At 37.2% G+C, this 23,179-nt stretch overlaps 1 long non-coding RNA gene across 1 annotated transcript; it reads right to left on the bottom strand.

The window, feature by feature from the left end:
- Nucleotides 1-21,225: 21,225 nt before the first annotated feature.
- LOC145012921 (uncharacterized) lies at nt 21,226-22,935 on the bottom strand. Its single transcript, XR_013664724.1, has 3 exons — nt 22,234-22,935; nt 22,083-22,143; nt 21,226-21,963 (listed from the first exon to the last, which is right to left on the bottom strand). It is a non-coding gene; the product is annotated as an uncharacterized LOC145012921 (long non-coding RNA).
- Between the last annotated feature and the right edge of the window lie 244 nt (nt 22,936-23,179).

Below are 23,179 nucleotides of genomic sequence, written 5' to 3'. Positions count from 1 at the left end.
TTGACTTTACACCGTCAGAATTTCGTTCCGCAACCTCGGCAGACATCCCAACCGGATGTGATTCCATATCACCGCCGCACACACTGCGCAATAACCATAATTGAAGCACTCCAATCATAACTCCGCATAACTATTTTTACTTTCGTGAACTTACACTCCCCCTTGGAGCTACATTCCTTTCCTTATTCCTTACCAAGGAAATCCACTTGGCTACCTTGACACTATCACAAGTGCCACGGTGCTCACCCAATACTACACCATTTCCTTATGGCATAATCGCCATCCCATGCACCATACATACTCTGAATCCACTTGCGAAGATTCTCAAGTCCATGCACTACCTCCACTAATCGTGATCAATATCCGAGGCCAGACCTTTTAACGCTAACATATCACGACATAATCATCCATTTCCTCGCACCGATCTAACAACACATGCAGAGTCTTCAGCATGACTGGACCGCCTTACCAGACCTTCAGCCAACTGGACCACTCTCATAACATTCAGCAGACCTGGACCGCCCTCCAGGGCCTTCAGTCTAGCTGGACCATTTTCCGAGCCTTCGGCCTGACTGGTACGCCTACTGGCCTTCAGTCTATACTGACCGCTCAACTAGCAATCAATATTCCGAGTTACTCCTTCAAGAAACTCCTCCCATGCATACTGTTCTAGCCCTCTAGGGTTCCGAACTCTACCTCCATCCCATATACTCAGTCCCGGCACAATCCTAGGCCTTCCACAATCAATCGTTAATGGTCTGTATCCCGCCCCACACGCCTTCCATTTACTCATACCAGCCTATGCCCTTGGCTGACCGAGACAGTACTGAATCCCATGCAGCTAAATAACCTTTCATACTCGTCGATCCTCTGGAGAATTCTCCAATTCTCCCCCACTTAGAGCACTGACTATCAACCACCGGTCGCCATCACCGACCTCCCTCAACAACCCTTCACGACACATACTCTTTCACGCAAACCGTTTCCCACTAACACGAACAACCTTCACCAATCGCATAACAATACTGATGATCCCTTCACGAAAGAACTCGATCCTCAGCTAACCACTCCTCAGACTGCAAATGTTGCTCAATATCCAGACCAACACCCGATTCCCACGAACAACCCTCATGAATGATAATCAACAAAATTTCTAACACTAAGCCCATAACCATGCCATAACCGTCACAATCAAAGAATACAACACCGAAAATCACACAACGAGTCTAGCAGATAAACAATACTCCACAATAATCATAAAATAACAAGACATCAAGAAAGAAACATACCCGCCGCTGCATCCGGCACTGCCCTGACCTCCTCTGCGATAAGCTGTAAAGCACGACCCTTAGCCCTTGGGGGCTCCACTCCACCCTGACCTCCACCCGTGATCCTCAACGTGGCCAGTGCTGGAGCCTGCACCGGTACTGCAGTAAGTTATGGACAGTTGACCCTCAAGTGCCCATCCTGATGACAATGATAACAAATCCTCAAATCCCGACTCGGGACTGCCTGCCGACAATCCCTCGCATAGTGCCCCTCCTTTCCGCACTTGCGGCACGCACCACCGGACTGACAAACTCCGGTGTGACCCTTCCCACACTTCCCACAAGTGTGGCTTCTCTGATCTCCTAATCTAGAATCGACGGTCTTAGACCGTTTCGATGCCGACTGCGACTGCACCGGAACCTGCCTCTGCTCTCGCAACTGCAACTCAATCTCCAACTCAAATCGCCTGGCGGCCTCTTGCAACTCTAACAAGGTCTCGCAATTCTGCGTAGACACGAACTGTCTGATATCCCTCTTGAGCATACTCGGATATCTGGACATCTGAGTCTGCTCCGAAGCAAACTCGGGGCAAAACATCGCCCTCTCAGTGAACATCCTGGTGATCTCCGTCACCGACTCCGAATCCTGCTTCAGCTCAAGGAACTCCTGAGCCAACCTCTCCCTCTCAACCCGCGGAACATAACGAGTGCTAAACATCTCTCGGAACTGATCCCATGAAACTGTAGCCCTCTGTGCATCCGAATATGACCCCGTGGTCAATCTCCACTAATCCTTCGCCCCAAGCCTCAACAGGTTCAGAGCACACCTCACCCTCTGATCAGCAGGGCATGAACACGTGAAGAAACACCCTTCCACGTCTGACAACCATCTCATAGCAACAATCAGGTCCTGAACTCCATCAAAGGTAGGGGGCTTCGTATTATCGAAGTCCTGAGACTGGAAACCTCTACCAGCTCCTCCCCCTACCGTTGCTACAGCCGCTGTAGCCGCGACGGTAGCCATCTCTGCGAGAGCCGCATAACGCTCATCAAAATACTCAACCATGGCGGTCTTGATCGACCCAAACAGTTCTGGAAGCTCGGCCCGGAACAACGCAACAACCTCATCATGCAGGATCTCACGAATCCTAGCATCCAACTCGCCTGTGCTCGTCTGACCAATAACCTTGGGTGGTACTGACCTGCCCTGACCTCCCTCTCCTGCTCCCGATCCTGACCCGGATCCACTCCCAGCATGCCTCGTGACCACCATACTGAAAAACACCATAATATCTTAGATACTTCCCACTAATCCAGGAACCAACTCTCAACCCAACCCTAGAGGTCATGGGTTCCCTGATACGTGTATGGGTCCTGTGCTTTCAGTAGTACGGGCCCCTACTACCTTCCACACCAACCTATATTTGTATGAAGTACTACCACAACACCCTAGTGACAAATATACATAGCAAGCGCTCAATCCTCACTCCTAGAGGAACACTGAAAATCTCATACAGAAGGAAAACCTGGGCTAGCAGGCAACATAAAACACGCAACATTATCATGAAATCCTGAAGATCCCTAGCCTAGTACTAGCATGCTGTTCTATCAAAGCTCGAAAACAAATATCATGCATGGTATTTTGGGGTTACTTACTGGCTCCGGCTGATCGTACCTCCGCGTCCTCCTTTTACTTAATTTGAAAACCATTTTAAATTCTCTTTTAAAAACTCTCCCTGATTTGAGACTGGATTCACACGAATGTTCCTCCAATTCACTCAAACCAAGGCTCTGATACCAACTTGTAACGACCAAAAATTTCAACAAAATTTAAACTTTTCAAAAACCACCCATTTTAATAATGTTATTACAAAAAGGTTTTCAATACATTTATTATCAGAGTATTCCCAGAACCATATCATAAAACACAAACTTGAGGAGCGGTACGATCACGCCTTTGCCTTGCCACAGTCTCCCGAAGAACCTGAAAAAAACATTAAACCACAACTATCAGCCCGAAAGCTTAGTGAGATACCCCCAAATTACCAACCACATATACCATACACATAACATGCTATATCATATCGAATCACAGAACAACCATGCATATCGGGTGTGCTGTGTGACTGGTCCGCCGCACCGGCCAACAGTCCACCTGGTCCATCCTCCGCGTCTAGCCATATACATAGAGTCTGCAGGTTGGTTGGTCCGCCCGCATCGGGCCTTCAATCCACCTGGTCCACACTCTGAGTATACAGTATGACTGGTCCGCCCGCACCGGGCCTTCAGTCGGCCTGGTCCACTCTCCGAGCCTCGGCACGTCTGGTCCGCCCTCGTGGGGACTACAGCCTATCCGGACCGCTCGCTGGGCCTTCGGAATAACCGGTCCACCCTGGGTATGTTGGCCTACAGCACAAAGAAGGTCCCACCTCAACCCAACCCCAGTCAAACAACCATGTGCACATAAACATACAATCATATAACAATTCATATTCAATCAAACCGATCTAGCAGATCACGTAATACAACATACTCTAAGCAGGATACCGACTTAACCGGTCACTAGCATAGCATCATCCTATATACCAGGATACCGACCTTAACCAGGTCTCTAACGAATACCATCCTAACTACCAGGATGCAAACATAGTAAAACAGCAACATAACAACAATACCCGGATTACAATCCGATAAAGGGCCGGCCTTGGTGCCTTAGACCATGTTGATATAGTGAAGATAACTCACCTCGCAACTGCTGACTGGAAAGATAAGACCGAGATGCTCCGAACACTGACACGATCTCCACCACTAGCTAACACCAACACTGAACTCAAAACAAAAGCCAACAATTACCAAAATACCCCTGGAAGTCAACTGGTCAACCCTTGATCAAAGTCAAAGTCAAACTCATCCTCCTGACTGACTCTACTCGCTGAGTCAACCTAATGAGTCGTCGAGTCCCCATGCTCAGAACTTCCCCAATCCGCGACTCATCTCGCCGAGTCACCCCGAGACTCGCCGAGTCTCACAACTCCGAGTCCCTTCGCACTCACTCACCGAGTCCTCCCTTGACTCACTGATTCATGGCTTCACCAGAAGAAGTTTGGACCTCATGACCAGACTCGCCGAGTCCAAGGCCATCTTCAACCTACTCGCCGAGTTGTTCTTCCAACTCGTCGAGTTCCAGTCCATCTTCAAGCAACTCGCCGAGTACACCTTTGTGACTCGCCGAGTGCCTCTAGATCTTAACCCATGCAGAAGCTTTCCAGGCCATGCAATCGATCCAAAACGTAGATCGACCCTTCTACAACCCTTCTATCACGTATAGTGGCAAACTTTACGTGAATCCAAAGAGATCTAGGCATTTTACACTCTAGGCTAGGGTTTGGGACAAGATGGCTTCACCAATCACTCATTAACAGGGACTTTAATGCACTCTAGACCTTCTCCATTCTAGATCTGAGGTAGCAACCTCAGATCTAACCCTCAAACTCCATATACCACAAGCCAAATTTTCTATATAACCCAAAATGATGAATCTAAAAGAATAACATCCCAAAGAACGAGATATTACCTCCAAATGAAGCCCCCAACAGTAAGGAATCCGAATCTAAGCAAAGCCCCTTGCTCCAAGCCTCCTAACTCTCCAAGATCTTCTTCCAACTTTCTTCTCCAAGGCTCAAATGCACTCAAAACCTTCACAAACGCATATCTAGGGTTTCTGGACTTCAAGGGAGATCAAAGAGGCCGGTGAGAGGGTATAATGTCCTTTATATAGGGCTCATCTCCCAAATTTAGGGTTTTCTTCGCACAGCGCCTACTCGTCGAGTCCAGCTTTGGACTCGCCGAGTTGGCCACTTAACACGCGACCTGAGTCGCGACCCTACTCGCCGAGTCCACCCATGGACTCGCCGAGTTGCCCTTCAAATTTTACACTTTGAACACCGAACTTGCACTCTTGGACTCGGGATGTTACAAATTATAGTTAGATAATTATGCCCATAGCATTAGGATGATATTAGGCTTAGTAGTTACTCCGCCCAAACTTTTTAGCTAATATTATGCTTGGTTGTTACGTTGAATCACTATGATAGATAAGATCACAGCTAGTTATCATGTTGGTCAGTTGCCAGGAAACACAGAAACTTGTTATTATAGCCATTTTTGGATAAGTTTAGTACCTAGTATTACTATTCCCAAATTCTCGGCTATGCAAAACACAATATATATATATATATATATATATATATATATATATATATATATATATATATATATATATATATATATATATATATATATATATATATATATATACACGTAATATAATACCTACTAGCTTTTTCCAATTAATTAACTAACTATTACGTTTAAGACAGTGAACCTAATCGTAAATAGTATATCTCGAATAGTCGGGTACCGAACTCAGGCAACGGAATTTCTAAATATCATATTTACCGTTTATAAAATTTCTAAATATCATGGTTACCCTTCATAAAATTTTTAAATATCATATATGTCCTTTTTAAACATCAAAATATCATATATGTCCTTAAATATCAAAATATCATATATGCACTTTTTAAACATCAAAATATTAATGGTAATATTTAAAATATCCTTCATATAGAACAAAATAATAATCAACAACACCAAAAACAAAACAATCAAAATATACATTCCATATAAAGGGTTGAAGATGAATATTTTTGTCTATCAAGAAGTCGTCATTCCATCAATTTAGAAGTTCACATTCCATTATAATAGACGTAAGGATAATATGGTTAAATTTCTTAATTATTGTAATAATTTTAAGGTATACAAAATGATTATAAAATATTAAAAACATTATAAAAAAGGATTTGGGTAAATATGATATTTTGAAGGTTTATGAAGGATAAATATGATATTGAGAAATTAAACTGGGCAAATATGATATTTTAAAGTTTAAAAGGGGCATATATGAAATTCTTCCTTAATATAACTACTAAAAGATTAATCTAAAAGAAAACACTAGTTAAAAAGGGGTTTTTATCTGATTTTTCAAGTTTAGAAAAACTTAAGCACTTAACTGAAAAAGGTTTTACTAAATATATTAAAAACACTTTGGTTTAGTTTCAAATTCACCTTTTTGTTATGGTTAGTTACTATTTATGGTTTAATAAATTTGGTTACCAATTATTATGTAATTAGCAATCTTGGTCCAATATATTAATATTTTCACCAATTCATGTACTACTATGTATGGTCATATACAAGCAAACACATAATTAGTTATTAATTATAACTAAGCTATGTCAGATTTATCTAAGGCAATTAAGCACACAATTACGGTCACAATTATTCTCTCCAACACAGCTAAGTTGTTACTTTTATTACTTAATCTAGATGTGGTCACTCCTAACTCTAACAATTTAATACTCACTAAACTACTAGGCAAACAATTTCATGTAATTTAATGGTCTCTAAGATACACTAAACTTGAATTTAAGTAACAAAGTTACAAACTTTAACATGCTAGGTAATGATAATCAAAACAAGCATAAATCCAAATTTATAAAATCCAATAAATAGTAAACTAGACCATAGTTCTAAGGTTTCATTTAGCTAAATGAAAGTAAACTAATTTAGCTACTCATAACTGAAATCAAACACACAAATTCAATAGGAATTGACATGATTCAATTAATGTAAACCGAGTGTAATGATTTCATCTTCAAATTCTTAATTTTCAAGCAATTTCTCCTTCTAAAGATGGTTTTCGTAGGTTTCTGACCTCCAAATTCGAGTATCTTAGAATATCCCTCCTCCCAAAGCTTTTTACATCAATAATGCAAAGGGATATATATATAGTTTTCATAAAATTGTGGCTCACGTTGTGAGAATAGGAGCCTCACGTCGAGAGCTTGGTATTTGTCAGTATCGTGCAAGGATTCTGACTTCCACATACTAATCTTCTTGAAGTTTGAAAATTGATCCCTCACGTCGTGAGCTGGGTTTTTTAGCTAGATTTCTCTTCTTTTAAGCTCCAATACTCCAAAGTTCCAATGCTTGTCACTTCTGGTCCTTATTCTTTAAGAATGTCATATTTGGCTGCAAAATATAAATTAATTCAATAAGTACCACTTATCTTTGCAATTAACAAAAATATTACTTAAAATGTGTTAAAATATTGCCTAAAATTCTATATAAATATGGGAATATCAAAATACACCACACTTATATTTTGCTTTCCCCAACCAAAACTAATATTTAAAGTTAAACTTTCATCACCAATATCACATAAGACAATCCATTTTGAACTCAACCATTATACCAAGACCTCAATGCACATATTTGTGTCTAAGGTTCCTAAATACTTCCAAATCCTAAATACTCATAATCCTTATGAACCTTCACCCCTTAGTTTATACGACACTTATTTCTACAACCCTCCGAATCCATCTTCAGAAATCTTTCTTAACCTCAAGGTATTTTTGGTTAAGCTACCCAAGAATACATAATATCAAGAATGAATTACAATGTGATACCACAATGGAGCTCTTTGAATTCATCTCTTCTTGAATATTTGCTCTTTGATTTCTTTGAATTCAACACCTTTTTGTTTGATTTTTGGTATCTTCAACTTTTTGATTCTTCAGAATTCTGATCTTTGAATTCAGCACCTTGAATTAATCTCTTCTTTGATATTTGCTCATTCATTTCTTTGAATTCAACATCTTTTTGTTTGATTTTTGGTATCTTCAACTTTTTTATTTTCTTCAGAATTCTGATCTTCTTTTGATGTTCATAATTTGATAGCTCCAAACTTCTTTCAACTTTTGCAATTTTCGCTCTCTTTTTTTATCTCTCATTTTTTCCGCTCATATCCTACATGCTTAAGTAAGGGAGCTTAACTTCAACCTTTTTTGGTTAGAGATATTATTCTAAGTGCAATGACTACTTAAGCTCTCCTGGATGGATTTCAGGTACACGCTGCAAAACTTATTATGTCATATAAACTACCAGATTATCTTTCATATCTCATAAATTTTCACTAAAACTTGGGAAGCCACAAATATACTATAACATATGTTGGCTTAGTTAAACATTTGAGCTCACATTGGATCATCCCATGCAACACTAGCAACTTAACTTTTTAATTATTACTAGATTTAATTTTTAGATTATTATTTCAAATCTATTAGAATTTTTTTTAAAAATTTCTAGAAGTTTTAATTTTCCTTTTTCGACCCCTAACCCACACTTATTTCATACAAATGCTCTCATTATATGCATAAAACTATAAAAATAGAAAAGGAGAAAAAGGAACAGACTCCCCTGGGGTAGTAGTGACGAGATTGAATTCTAAAAGCATGTGGAAAACGTGAATATCTTGAATATGTAACTGAAAATTGGACTTCATTGATTCTCGTGAATGTGCCGGAAAGATGTGAATCATAAACTTACATCTTCAAAAAGTGTGGTGCATAAAATCTTCAAAGCAAAGCATCTCAATGTGGGAAAACATGCGCCACATTGTAAGGTTGAAAGAGTAGAATAAAATGCCATATTTAACCACTCACGACGTGATTAGTGAAGCTCACGATGTGACTATGGTATAAACTGATCTTGAAAATGTGATGGCATCGATCTCACGATGTGAGAAGTAATGGCTCACGTCGTGAAAATTAGGTCCTAGTAGAATGCAGATTTGCAGCAATTCTTGTTTTTTTCAATAGGATGCAATTGATCTCTTAATGGATTAAGACTCTTCTAAGACCCTTATATTTTTGGAACCCTCTCTTTTCTCTAATCTCTCTTTGCACACGAAATTCACTCCACACTAATAAGAATTTATGGGCTTCGACTCGTTTCTCTTCTGTTTTTTTCTTTCTTCTATAGATACAATAATAATTCTGTGACCAAACAAACATTTGGTGGAAAATAGAAAACAAACATCACACAATTCAGTTACAAGTTTAAGACATACTAAAAAAAATAAAAACACACCAAAATAACTAAGAAAATAAAATGACTAAAAATAAAAAGGATAAATATCAATAATCATCTCCATATTCTATTGTTCCGCTCGGCCCGACTCCATCTCCCTGTTACGACTAAAGCTCCTCCCAGGTTGGAATGTATGGATAATGAGGAGGCATGGTAGGTGGTCTCTCGATGTGAAAATGAGAAAATAAGACATTCATGGGTTAGTTATGATAGTTAACACCATCACGAATGTAATGCTTGGTTTCTGGTATGAACTTATTTTCTAATTGTTTATGTTTTCTTTGGGACACATCATGTTGGAAGCCTCAATATGACATGTCGATTTGACTTTAGCCGCAAACAATAATGAACCAAGATGGCGTGTCGAGGTGCCTCAACACGACGTGTTGGCAGCTGGGAAGGAAACCCTAATTTTTCAGTTGTTGCACCCTAATCAAAGGCCTTAAGTCCCTTGGTTGGTCTCCTTACCAATCTGCTCTGTCCAGAAGCCCTAAAATCGAATATCATCCTCCTTTGTTGAGTGTGTGATCTTGTGGAGAACCTTGTGTGTTCATATTTGGTGCATTTTGAAGGAGCTAAATAAGCTAGGAGTTGCTTGACTTGAATAAGAGGACTTAGATCCAGAACCACCATCTTATTTACCAAGTTTTTGTGATATCAAGTTCTCACCTTGCTTATTAGTTACTTAGATCTCTTCTTGGGTTAGATTGTATGCTATTAGCCATGGTTGGGTGGATTTGGGGGATTAGGATGTCCCGAATGCTTATTCTTTTAAATCTAAGGTCTACATGAACTCTTTTGGCATAAATGTTCCAACGTTATGGACTTAAGGCCTTCATGTACTTATTAAGTCCTTCATTTAGCCCATTTTGAGCATTTAATCTTCTCTTAGCCATGCATGAGTGTAAACTTGGAAACTCTACGTGGCTTTCCAGCTATAAGCGATCAGATCTGCATTTTTACACTATCTCTTTGATGATTAAGTGCTTAATGATTCAACCCTCACTTTTTTAAGCCCAGGTTTGAGTTTTAGACCCATTTCGGTGGTCCTTAGGGTTAAAGTCGGAAACTTTACCCTTCTAGATTTCATTTTGGTCGAGATCTGAGTTTTGGAACTCTTGGACTTGTTGAAAACAACTTAATGCATTAAATGGTTGGATTTTAAGCGAACACGACGTGTTTGTTGGCAAACACGGTGTGTTGGCTTGGATTTCCCCAATATGAAACTGTGTACTAGCTAAGCGTCCCTAGAAGCATGATGCTACATGTTATCTCAAGCCTCATAGACTCTATGTTCGAAGCCTTAATTAAACTTTCATTCCTATCATTTCTTCCCAATCAGGCTATTAAATCACATAAGTCATCGAGTTACCTTACTCTTCTCACATTGAGTTAAGAGTTTACTACTTAGTCATACAAATATAGTAAAGGTACATTATCTTCTTCGGAACCAATCTATACATTCTCCGTCATTTTCACATTCATAAACATAACCCTTGAGATTTTCAGAAATTACCATTGAGGTTTATGGTTACACAACCTCTGTATTTATGATCTTGAAATTGTTATCACCATGATTTCGAGTGAAACCCAAAATCTGATTCCTACTTATGAATTGACGGTGAGCATCTTTTTTTTTCTAGACAATTTAACCAAGGCATTGACGAATAAAACCTTATTGGTTAGTACCATTAAAATTTGAAATCTCAATTTATCTTTATGCATGATCTTAGTGAAATGTTCTCAACCCAAGTCATTTTTCCCAAAAGATCCAATTTTTTTTTTTTTTTTTGAGATTTCCATTATATCCAGTCACTTTAAAGAAAATCTAAAGCTTACTTGTTATTATGGCTATGTCGGTCAAACAAGTACTTCATTCAAATCTTCATACTTATGTTGAGTTTCAGAATCTAGTTGAAGCTTAATTCACCCTTAAACCTTATAAAAGAAGCCATTCACAATTTCTCAATAAATTGATGATTGTAATTCAACACGAAACCACACAAGCACTTCGGAGTCTCTCTTAACTCAGAAGGAAGAGATCGTGCCCGTGATCCATCTGATTTTCATGTCAATCTTGTTTCACATCATAGAGTCCCTAAAATTAGATTTGATTTATTTCCTTATCTCTGGCACACTCTTGCACAAAAATCCTTCTGATTTTTCAAAGTTTGGTTCTAATTCCGATTGGTTACTTTAATTCTGAGAACAGGTCATGGTTTCAAAACTGGTGGTTATTTAATGATTCCGAATGTGTCAATTCATAAACGGTGATATTTCAAGAGATGAAAATTCAAATAAGGTGTGACTTCTGAATTTCTTGACACACGCGTGTCTGTTAGAACGACGCCCGACACATATGGATGATCTTTCACGATTTTACAGGCTAATTTTATGACGTACAGGAATATGGTACAACAATTTTCTCTCACCACTCATCATATACTGTATAAAAGGGTTTTAAACGGTTCACTTTCTCTAACCACAAACACAATTTTCAAAACCCTCAAAGAAAAACCATTCTCTTTCTACTCTTCGTCATCTTTTTCCGCGTAACAATGACATGTTCATCTGAGAACATCTCCTTTGCTGACCAGACCGCCTCCATCATCATGATTACCATGAAGCCCAATTAGAACCTGCTTCTTGATCTTGATTCATCACGCCATAATGATGTGATCAGGCCAATAATATAATGTTTTAAGTTCTTGCCACTGGCTCAGGTGTTAACAATGGTGGAAAATGTTCCCCTGGTTCATTTCTCAAAACTATACTTGTTAGCTATCTACAACAAAGCAGATGATGTCATCCATTTCGAGGTTGCCTCTCACAAGACCTCAATCACAAAGCCCCATTTCAATAAACTTCTAGGGCTTACTTTACCTAAAGTTCATGTGGATCAAGAGTCGATTCACACCACTGCTTTAATTGAAATGTTCTATCAAATAGGCTACACTGGCGGCATTTCTGTGTTATCTAAGTTCAGGAAACCCTTTGTTCCTTCAATGTGGAATGGGTTCTTCACCTTGTTGTTCAATAGTTTCTAGGAGAGAGTTGCTGGTTCAGATAGCGCAAGTAAATTGTTTTACACTCTTATCTATGGGCTACACCATGGTGTCGATCTTGACTATGGTTCTATTTTGTAGACTCAACTCATTCAAAGTGCCATTTCCACCACTCGATACATTGAGATTTCATGTGCAAGATTCTGGTATATCATGGTGAACTGTGCCTTAGGCCTTTTCAAAGTCCCATTGATGACAGGTTCCTTAATGGCTAAAATTCCGACACACCAAACGTCTACCTTTTCGATGTCAGATGCTAGAAACTTCGATTTTGTTGGTACAATACCGAATGCAATGTTGATTAAAGTTCCTCTTGACAATGCAATTATGAGGGAGTATCAGAATTTACCTTCTTTTGGTGTTCATCCGATGCCAACTGAACTTTGATAGTTGATTAATGAGAGCACAAAACTGAAGAGGGGATGTAAAAGAAAAGCCAAGGCTTCTTCGTCGGATATTGTCAAAGCTCCCATGAAGACAAGGAAGCCTGCTAAGAAACTGAGATCTCCATATCTAGTTCTTCAAGACAAGTTAGATGAGAGGACTTTAACACATCCTCAAGATGTTGACCCACTTCGGAATGAGGAGGAAGATATTGCTGCTACTTTAGAACCAACTCCTATAGAACCAATTCTATAGGTATCTTGTCCACCATCTTCATCTGTTCCTACTTCATATGTCTTTCATTATATTACTCCACTAACCTCACAAATTACCTCCACAATTCTGATTTTTCCATCCCTCCACTACCACCAAAGAGCTCTATTGGAATATATCATCCTCAGATCTCAATTCCTCTATCCTCACCTATCTTTACCGATTCCACGAACCCTACTATATCATTAGTCACAAGTACATCGGAAATCCCTGAATACAAATATGTTTTGGAGGAGGTACATACTTCAGACATTCATGTCAACACATCTAATGTGGGGAAAAATGTCACCACCGGTGTGACTTCCGAATTGGGCACCTCTACTGCTCCTCCTTCTGAAGACAGTGATGACATTTTTTTTGGAGTCGATCAGGAGACATTTACAAATTTTTCCGTAGCCCGTTCACAATAATTGTCAACAAAGGTGACGATGAAGCTCTGATGACCAAGGGTCAGTCCATTTGTTGTTGACCTTGATATGCACGAGCTTTGCTAAACTATCAAGGAAAGAAAATGTACAACTAGGATATAAGTTGGTTTTGAATGCTTCTAACAACTATTTAAAATCATCATCGACACCGCTACCCCTTGTATTTAAGGTTCCTTCATCAAGGTTGGTTTCATTTTCTCTCGACTCCTACATAAGATCGTTAATAACATTAGTCGTCTCGTTACTTGGCTCTACGACATCTACAACTAGAGGAATTAACGATTCACCATGATATATCCATGTTTCATATGACCTAATGAAACCATATATACGAACATGACGTTTCATTGACTTCAGATCCAGTAAGTAACGGTTATCACATTGCTCACACAGACATCTTGTTTCACCTTTACTATCTAGTTCTGACATGGAACTTTTAACAAAAGAGTCGAGTCCTAGCTGGAACTCAGATTGATGATGTGGATTAGTAGTCCAACTTTTATCAATAGACATGATACAACAAAAACATAGTTTAGTGTTTAAGGTTTACTTTACGGGAAATAAAATCAAGTAGAGTATTCATAAAGTCGATGTTTCAAAAAGTAACCCCAACAAGGGAACATAAGAACAAATAATCAGAAACGGATAGAGTATTCACAAAGGTAGGCTTATAAACCCAGTTTTCGAATACCTTATCTCATATGTGAATGTGTATTAAATGATTGTATGTTTAAGAAAAATCCAGCAGTATTTCCCTTTAGCTCCCAAGTGTGTGTGTGTGTGTCTATATATATATATATATATATATATATATATATATATATATATATATATATATATATACACACACACACTCGAGGAACAAAGAGAAAATGACAACCAAAACTTTTTTAAACAAACAATTATGTAATACACGTTCATCCTAAAAAAGATAAAGTATTCAAAAAGCAGTAACCAAAAAGGACAACCCAAAATTAATTTCTAAATTAATTCCGAACGGATATTTCTAAGCTTATGATGATTACAAAGAGGACACGCAAACGAATAGAAATTGGATGAAATTTTTTGTCATTTATAGCATCTTACTTTGTATATTTTTGTTATTTATGGCATACGATTTTGTTTTAAGTTTTCTACAATAACATTGTACTTTAAATATTATATTCTTTATTCTATTTAAGCATTGTACTTTTGAATATATTTTTTTTATTTATGATATCATATTTTATTCTGTTATAGTGTTGTACTTTACAATATTTTTGTTATTTAATAACATTGTGTTTTAAATATTATATTGTTTTTTTTTTCTATTTGAGTATTGTACTTTTGGGAAGTACAATGCTATAATGGAAAAAAAATGAAAAAAGTTTGTTTATTTATATGTAATTTGGAAAGTACAATGCTATAATGGAAAAAATGAAAAAAGAGTTGTAAAGTACAAACTATTTTTTTTCATTTTTGTTCCATTATAGCATTGTACTTTCCAAGTTGCATACATATACACATTTTTTTTTTCAATTATAGCATTGTATTTTCCAAGTTGCATACAAGTATACAAACTTTTTTTTTTCAATTATAACATTGTATCTTCCAAGTTGCATATAAATACATAACAATGTTTTTCATTTTTTTTCCATTATATTGTAGTATTTTCTACATAAATACACTTAAAATTGATTCCTACACATATTACATATTCATTATTGTGTCATATATCATACACATTACAATATAGACAAATACAATTAAACATACATAAATACACACATTGTACACACAAATACACTTAAACATGCTTCCTACATATATGACATAATCATTATAGCATCATACTTTTTTTCAATTATAGTAACCTACTTTTTTTTTCATTTTTTCCATATATACAAATTACATATATAATTTCAAAAGTCATACACATACATAAATGATACACATACAAAGACACATGGAAAACCACATACATCATACACATACAAATACATATCATATATACATAATATAAACATTTCACATACAAAATGAAAGATAAACAGATGAAAGGAACCTATTGTGAGTTAATTTCAAAGTTTTTCGGCGAGGGTGCCACAATTTCGGCAAGAATTTCGGCAGATAGGTGATGTTCCAAATCTTTTCCGGTAGGAGCTCCAAATTCTAAGACTAAAGTTGGAAATTCCGGTAAAGAATCACTAAAATTCGAGTTTCAGTGGGGAGAATAGAAAAGTAAAAGAAGAGAAAAAAAACGACAGAAAAAAAAAGAAGAAGAAGGAAGAATCATTGCAAACCAGTGGACGTCGCCGGTGATGGGAGTCGCCTATCACCAGTGATGGGGATGTTTGGGGTTTTTTGTGGTAATTTTTCCAGCGAAATCGAAGAAATTGAGCGATTTGCAGCAGAGAATTGGTGGTGGAGGATGGGAGGGAACACATAAAAAAGATGAAAGAAACTAGAGGTATTAATCTTTCAGAGTATTAGTGTCGACGATAGAATATTAGTGGCGACTCTTTCTTCATAGCAGCGGCACGTTCTTGGAGGGAAGTTTTGGCGCCATTTTTTTAGGGTATTAGCGCGACATCGACAACGCCATTGGTGTGGCCGCTATCAATGATGTTCGAAACGAGGTTCAAGTCATTGGATTTGCAACAAGATCAACGAATATGGAGTAATCTTAGACTTTCACGCGGATCGTGGTCAAAGAGTATTTGCGGCGACAACCACTATTAGCGGTGACAACCAATGCGAATGTTGGTTATCGTCGCTAATAGTGACCGTTGTCGCTAAAGACATCGCCGTTAATACTAATATTTCTAGTAGTGTAGTTAGGAACATGGAGCCAAATCTCTTTAATTAATTATGGTTTTGAAATTCGATCCCTTTTTATGTTTCTTGTTTTAGCTCCAATTTTTAAACACTCCTTCCATTATTTATTATTATTTAATAAAAAAATATGCATTATGTTAACATGTATAGAATGTTACCTTTTAGTGTATTTGGTAGCGACCATTGGACACTCTTGTACACCTTTCATTTTTGAGTAAATTACATGATTCGTCCCCCATGCAAATGTCAAAAAACACGTTTAGTCTCTATTTTCAAAAATTAACTCGGATCGTCCCTCATATCGTTAAAATTTGCATGTTTTATCTCTAAAATCATTTACCAAACATAAAGTGTCTATTTTACAATTTTCTATTCATTTTTTATTTATTTTTAGACTGTTATTATTATCAATTATATTTAAAAAAAATGATTGGGCCCATTCTCATATACACACTTCTTCATATCTGCTATAAATCATGCTTTTTCCCTCTTCATCTCTTTTCTTTTAAGAATCTAAATCACTACCCCTCTTCCTCGCAAGTATTGAGGTACTTTCACTCTCAGGTTCTTATCCATATCTGGTAAGAGAATACCATTGGCGTCACCACATACACTCCATCGTCGTTGGAGCTACAAACACACACATAGAATACCATCATTGTCGCCACCACAAACCACCGTTGTCGTTGCTTGCTGCCCTGCTCACCATCACTGCAAACTCCCCACCTGTGCATAATCATGGACATAGATCTACATTGAGAACAAATAGAACATCTGTGATCTACACTGGGAACAAATGGATCGTCTGAGATCTACACCACCATCATCTCTAATCCCACTAGATCATCTCAGATTTGCTGCTCCGCCTACTTTCGTCTCCAACTATTCGACACCGCCTCTAAACGAACATAGTCTCTGATATAAATCTCATCTTATCAGATCTCTACATCCTTCCTGTTCTCAAGTTGTTACTACACTATCAAATTAATTTGCAGGTTATCAAAGAGCTTTGATTGAAAAAATGGGAAGGAGTCGTCTTTGATAGATGGGATTTTATCAAAAGCTGCTGACCTAAAAATATTTTTTTGTACATGACTGTGATTGTCCTAACTTTAAACTTTATTTTATGTCCTTAGGCTATATGACTACAAACTTCTATGACTTCGAGACTATGTGGAAACACCAACCCTTTTACCTGGTGAGGATGTATTGTAAAGAGCATGCCAAAATCATGCTACTGCAAGGGGACGCGAACTCGGGTGTGCGGTACCGCATGCCATGAAACTTCCCTTTCTTGTGATTCATATACCTCTCTCTCCTTCCTCATCTTGTATTTTGTGTTTTGTTACTTGTACCAAAAGGGTGTGGGAATAGATACCAGATCCATGTGATTTGAGAAGTTTAGAGAAAAAAACTCATAATACACAACAAAAACTGTAACCTTTAGCGACGACAAAAAACCGTCGCTAATACTCGTTTGTCGTCGCAAATAGTATCGTCTCTAATACTCGTCGTTGCAAAATGGTCACTGTTGTTGCTATTGGCATCATCTGTATTGATATTCCAGCCACCGGTCAGAGTTTTTCCGGCTACTCTTCTCGGAATCAACTGTCATCGCAATTGATCAATGTCGTCCCTAAAGGTGTCGCTGCTAATTGTTTTTTTTTTTTTTTATTTTGAAAAAACAATTTATTTAAGAAATTAGTTTGTATATATTATAAAATGCAACTTTAAAAAAATACATACCACACTACATAAAACATCAAATATACCATATTACATAAACTATCTAATAAATCCCAAATAAACATCTAATATATTATCCATAAACTATCTCATAAATCTAAAATAACATCATCCAAAACATAAAAACAAGAAATATTATGTGTCTGTGTCTTCACCATTGTTTTCCTCGTTGTTGACTTTGTTTTTAAACTAGCGGATAATGTCTCCAATGGCCGTCACAAACACCGTGTTTTGAAGAAAAACATTCACATCAACATCCTACGATTAACTCACAAGCACATTAAGTCAGTAACAATTTAATAAACTATCAAACCATCAAACCACCAAATGAATTAAGTTGGTAACAGTTTAAAAAAACTATTAAAACACCAAATCAATTAAGTATTTAACAATTTAACAAACTACCAAACTACAAAAAATTGTTATAAATGCATCAAGTTCTTAACAATATAGCAAAGCTACCAAATTCTTTAAGATTTAACAAGTACTTGTGCTAGTTGTGGTGCTAGTGACTGTGACTGTCATTGGGATGGAGCACTTGTACCCGTTGTTGAAGAAGGTTTAGGCTCAAACGCCTCTCACATGCTCCCTTTGAGCACCCAACACCTTCTCAAATATTGTGATCCAATCAATGATGTCTGGATCACCACCGAAGTCGGCTATGTGATGAGTCCATAGAGCAACCTCAACAACTATGGTATTCTGTGTTTCTCAAAGATTGTCAATATATGTTAAAACTAACACAAAAAAACAATATACTTCATTTGTAAGTGATAATAACTTACATATTGGTCTTCAACCAAAGGATCAACAAATTACCCTTTTTATTCACCTGCCATGATGAAATGCTTCAAATCTATTCAAATTCTGTTTAGCATTACAACATATGTTATATTTGAATAAACATTAAAAAATATTTTATAAATGAATAATCGTTATTGTAACTTACGTTCTTAAAACAAGCACTACTGTAGCTGCACGTCCCTCCACAATTCTTAACTACTTGCTTCTTCTGGCATTCTTTGTTTCCAACAGATCGTTTTTTTTTTTTAATGTTTTTCTGTTAAGAAGTGGTCAATAATAGAATTCAAATGCTAAAGATCTATACCGGCAGAGGCTTGAGCCCTTGCTACCTCCACATCACCCTTAAAACCAGTCAAACGAGTTTTTGTAACATTTTTGCGGCCTCTATATCGTGCACATATCCGATTGTTCAATGACGCCCAATAAGCTGAAGCCATGGGATCATTTGTAGTCTTTCCAAAACCAAACCATGTCTACAAAAAATAGAGAAATTAAAAATAAATCAAAGTTGAACATATTAAATATATAACTTTATAAATAATTACCGAAAGATACTCGAACATGCCAACCCTTTCGGTTCCAGACACGTCTGTCCATGTGTCCTTATCGAAACTGATGTCACGCCACATATAGTTCCCAACCTCCTGAATGAAACATTCGTTACTTCCCCAATCGCCATGTGAGTATTTATGTTAAATGGTATCTTCATAGGCCGTTTTCCATTAGCTGCAAATAACTTATATATTTTTTTTGTTTACTGCCATGCATCTTCGTTTTGGAGGCACCGCTGCATAAAAAAATGTTAGTCAAGATAATTTTTTTATATACATACAATATGAAGTATAACTAATTAGAATAAATCTTAATTACTATCGATCTGGTGATCACCAAAACCTCCACCAAACGGATGTGGTGGCTCGTCACCACCGTCACGTCCATGGCCCATCACAGTAGCCATGAGATGGAGCAATGCAATCCAAAAAATGACATCCTGAAAAATTATAATAGAATATGAATATATATATATATATATATATATATATATATATATATATATATATAATATGATATGATTTCAAAAAATACAAACCTTATTTTACTAGTCAAATTTAAAGATTTTTTTAATCATTCTCACCCTCAGACACTTTAGTGTCTGCTGACACATCACTATCATGATCGGAATCCTCATAATCATAATCAATCTCGCATTCAGACACATTATTTATGATACCTGTTGGTGGACCAACTTCAATATCATCTTCAACTGATTGAGAATTTTGAAAGTACTAGCTAAAGTCGATTGAAAGAGTGAAATTAGAAGAAGCATTACTAAGAACATCGGTTGAATCATTGTCGACATTTTCAATGGGATCATGGTCGACATTGTTCATTGTTAGATCCCAAATTTTTCTATGATTAACATTTTCAACAACCCACCGTTGGTTGTCATTTTCTTCACTTCGAGAAGGTTATTGGATGTAAAATACTTGCTTAAACTGCGTATAAAATATGAGTTGATCTGTGCTGCTCAATTCGCATTGTGGGTCGATACTAGTGAAATATTATTAGATTTAACTCCTATAGTATCGAACCACTTGCAACAAAAAAGTACATTCGGATGTTTATGAGGATAATACAACTCGATAATCTCTTCTAGCTAACCATAATATTTCTGCTTATTCTCTCACTCAGTTAGAACCCTCGAGTTTTGTGTTGATCATTGGGCGTCATACATAAATACCATAAACCTAACATCATTCACTATGCAGGCGATATAAATAAAGGCATTCATATGCGCACCAGTTGAAAGAGTCGATAACTCTTTGGTAAACTCTGGAGATTTTTTTTTTGCATATCATAAACCTTGTGAAGGAACCATTTAGGGAATTTAGTTTTTTCATCACTTTCAGGATGTAATGATTTGAATTCATTACATTAATGAAAAAATATATAGATTTAGTGAAAAATGAGAAATTAGAAACAGACAATGAATTAAAAGATAACAACACTTAAGCAATATACTTTCTGACTTCGTCACAAATATCAAACACAAACCATTGTAGACGTTTTCTCTCCTCTAGATTGAGGTTTTTTCATTTTCTTTGCACGAGTCTCAACATCTTCAAGGTACATCGAACAAAATGATAATGTTTCTTCAGCGACATAACCTTCAGCTATAGAACCTTCCGGCCTCGCCTTGTTTCTGACATAGTTTTTTAGTTTTTTTATACACCTTTCGAAGGGGTACATCCATCTCATACATACTAGGCCTCCGCAAATAGCTTCATCAGGTAAATGCAAAACTAAAGAACCATAATGTCAAAAAACGCAGGAGGATAGATCACTTCTAATTTGCATAATATTTTAATAATGGATGCTTTTGATTCTTTATACCCTTCACTGATAGCATTCATGAGCAAAGTTGCTTAAAAAACATATAAAGCTCTACTATTGGTGTATAAACACCATTGCCCAAAATCCCTTTAACTCCAATGGGTATAAACGTTGCACAAGAATATGATAATCATAAGCTTTCAGCCGAATAATGTTAGTATTGGTTTCATTCACTTTCTTACTAATGTTAGATCTAAACCCCTGCGACAGTTTTACATCTCCTATAAACTTACAAAAAAAAAAAAAAAAGAATGCGGGCAGGTTTCGTGAACGTGTAAGGTGGATGGGGTTTAAGGAACTCGTTGTCACTCTTTTTCAACCATTGACTTTTCCGAATGTTCAGCTTTGACAAGTATCTTTAGACTTATCATTCATCAGAGAATTACCCAGAAGACTCTCTCCCACATTTTTTCAATATGCATAAGATCGATGTTGTGATTCAGCTCCAGGGAAGACCAATACTCAAGTTCAAAGAATATGCTCTTTTTAGACCAATTCAACTCGAAATCCTCGTGATCTCTCTTAATACCAGCTCGTTGAGCAGGTACTTTACCCGGTGGACGAAACAATAGACGAACGTGTTGTTCTTGTATTTCTTCCTCACTACGTTGTCTTGGAGGGCCTCTTGTCTCGTGTTTGCCATTATAGTCCATAATTTTTCTCCATGGATGGTTAGCATCTAAGAATCAGCGATGACCAACATATACGACTTTATTTGATACTTGGTATGACAGAGTGTCTTCATTGCAAGTCGAATAAGCTTTGTACCATTGTCCGCTCCAACCGTATAAACTATTACGAGTTGGAAAGTTGTTTATTGTCCATAACAACATCGCTTTCATAAATTCATTCAATTATAAAGATATCCACATGCACACAATACATATTCAAAAGTGAAAAAGAAAACTGACCTGTGCTCACTAGAAAAACGAAGCTGCAATTGGTGGTAATGTGGTGTCCTTACACCGAAAACTAAAAAACATAAAAAAAAAAATTAACAATTCACAATTGTAATTGGTTGCCAGAAAATACGAGAAAGAGAAATGGGTAGAGAAAACGTACGTTGCCGGTGATAGCAGGTCGTAATCGAAGGTGATAGTTGGCAATGGAGGTGGCAGTCATCAGGCGATGGCAATCGGCTTTGGAGGTTGATTGGCGGTGGGAGTCGGCTTTGGAGGTTAATCGGCGATGGAGAGGAGCGGCGTCAGTGTTGATGTCGAAAATCGTCGCCGGAGAGAACCATTAGAGAGGGTTGACATAGTTTACGTCGTTTGGGGTGAGGAAGTTGAACAAAAGGGGTAACCCTTTAGTGGCGACGCTAATAGCAGTGTCCTAGAGGCTATTAGCGGTGACAATCTGGAGGGAATTCAACACATCTTTTCTGGAGATTATTGACCGTTGGATCGGGTAAGAATCGTAGGGCCAAGATTGCGTCCAATGTGGGTTAACGGATCAACACCAATAGCGACGACATGTCGCCGCTAAAGGTATTGTCTGTATTGCCTTCCATAGGAACAAACCCTATCCGTTGGATCATGTTCTGAACCAAGGGTCATGATTGAAAGTGACGTGTCTTTGACGGATCTCCAGTCCATACCTTTAGCGACGACTCTATTAACGACGACATTTGCGTTTTAGCGGTGACACCAAGCGTGGCTTGTTTGGTGTTGTTGCTAAAGGCCTTGTTGTAAGCGACATTCCTAAAACTCTATATTCTTGTTGTTATAGGCTAGTATGGTTTGTATAAATTGTGATATGTGGAAATTATGGAATGAGTGGGATGGATAGCCATAATTCGGGCTTAGTGTAGGAATTAGATGCATACCTTCCATTTTACAATTAATATGTTCTAATAAAACTAGATCTATGTCCATGCAAAACGGTTATGATAAATTATTATATTACCAAATAGTTTTTTAAGATTTTATTTAGGTTAATATATAATAATAAATTATCATTTTTAAATAATATATTTATGTCTATATCTTATGTTCATATTATTTGTTTA

The sequence above is a fragment of the Lactuca saligna genome, chromosome 8 (assembly GCF_052625555.1).
Source record: "Lactuca saligna cultivar CGN05327 chromosome 8, ASM5262555v1, whole genome shotgun sequence".
Classification (NCBI taxonomy): Eukaryota; Viridiplantae; Streptophyta; class Magnoliopsida; order Asterales; family Asteraceae; genus Lactuca; species Lactuca saligna.
Note: the sequence above shows the minus strand (reverse complement) of the source record. Positions and strands in the feature narration are given on the sequence as shown.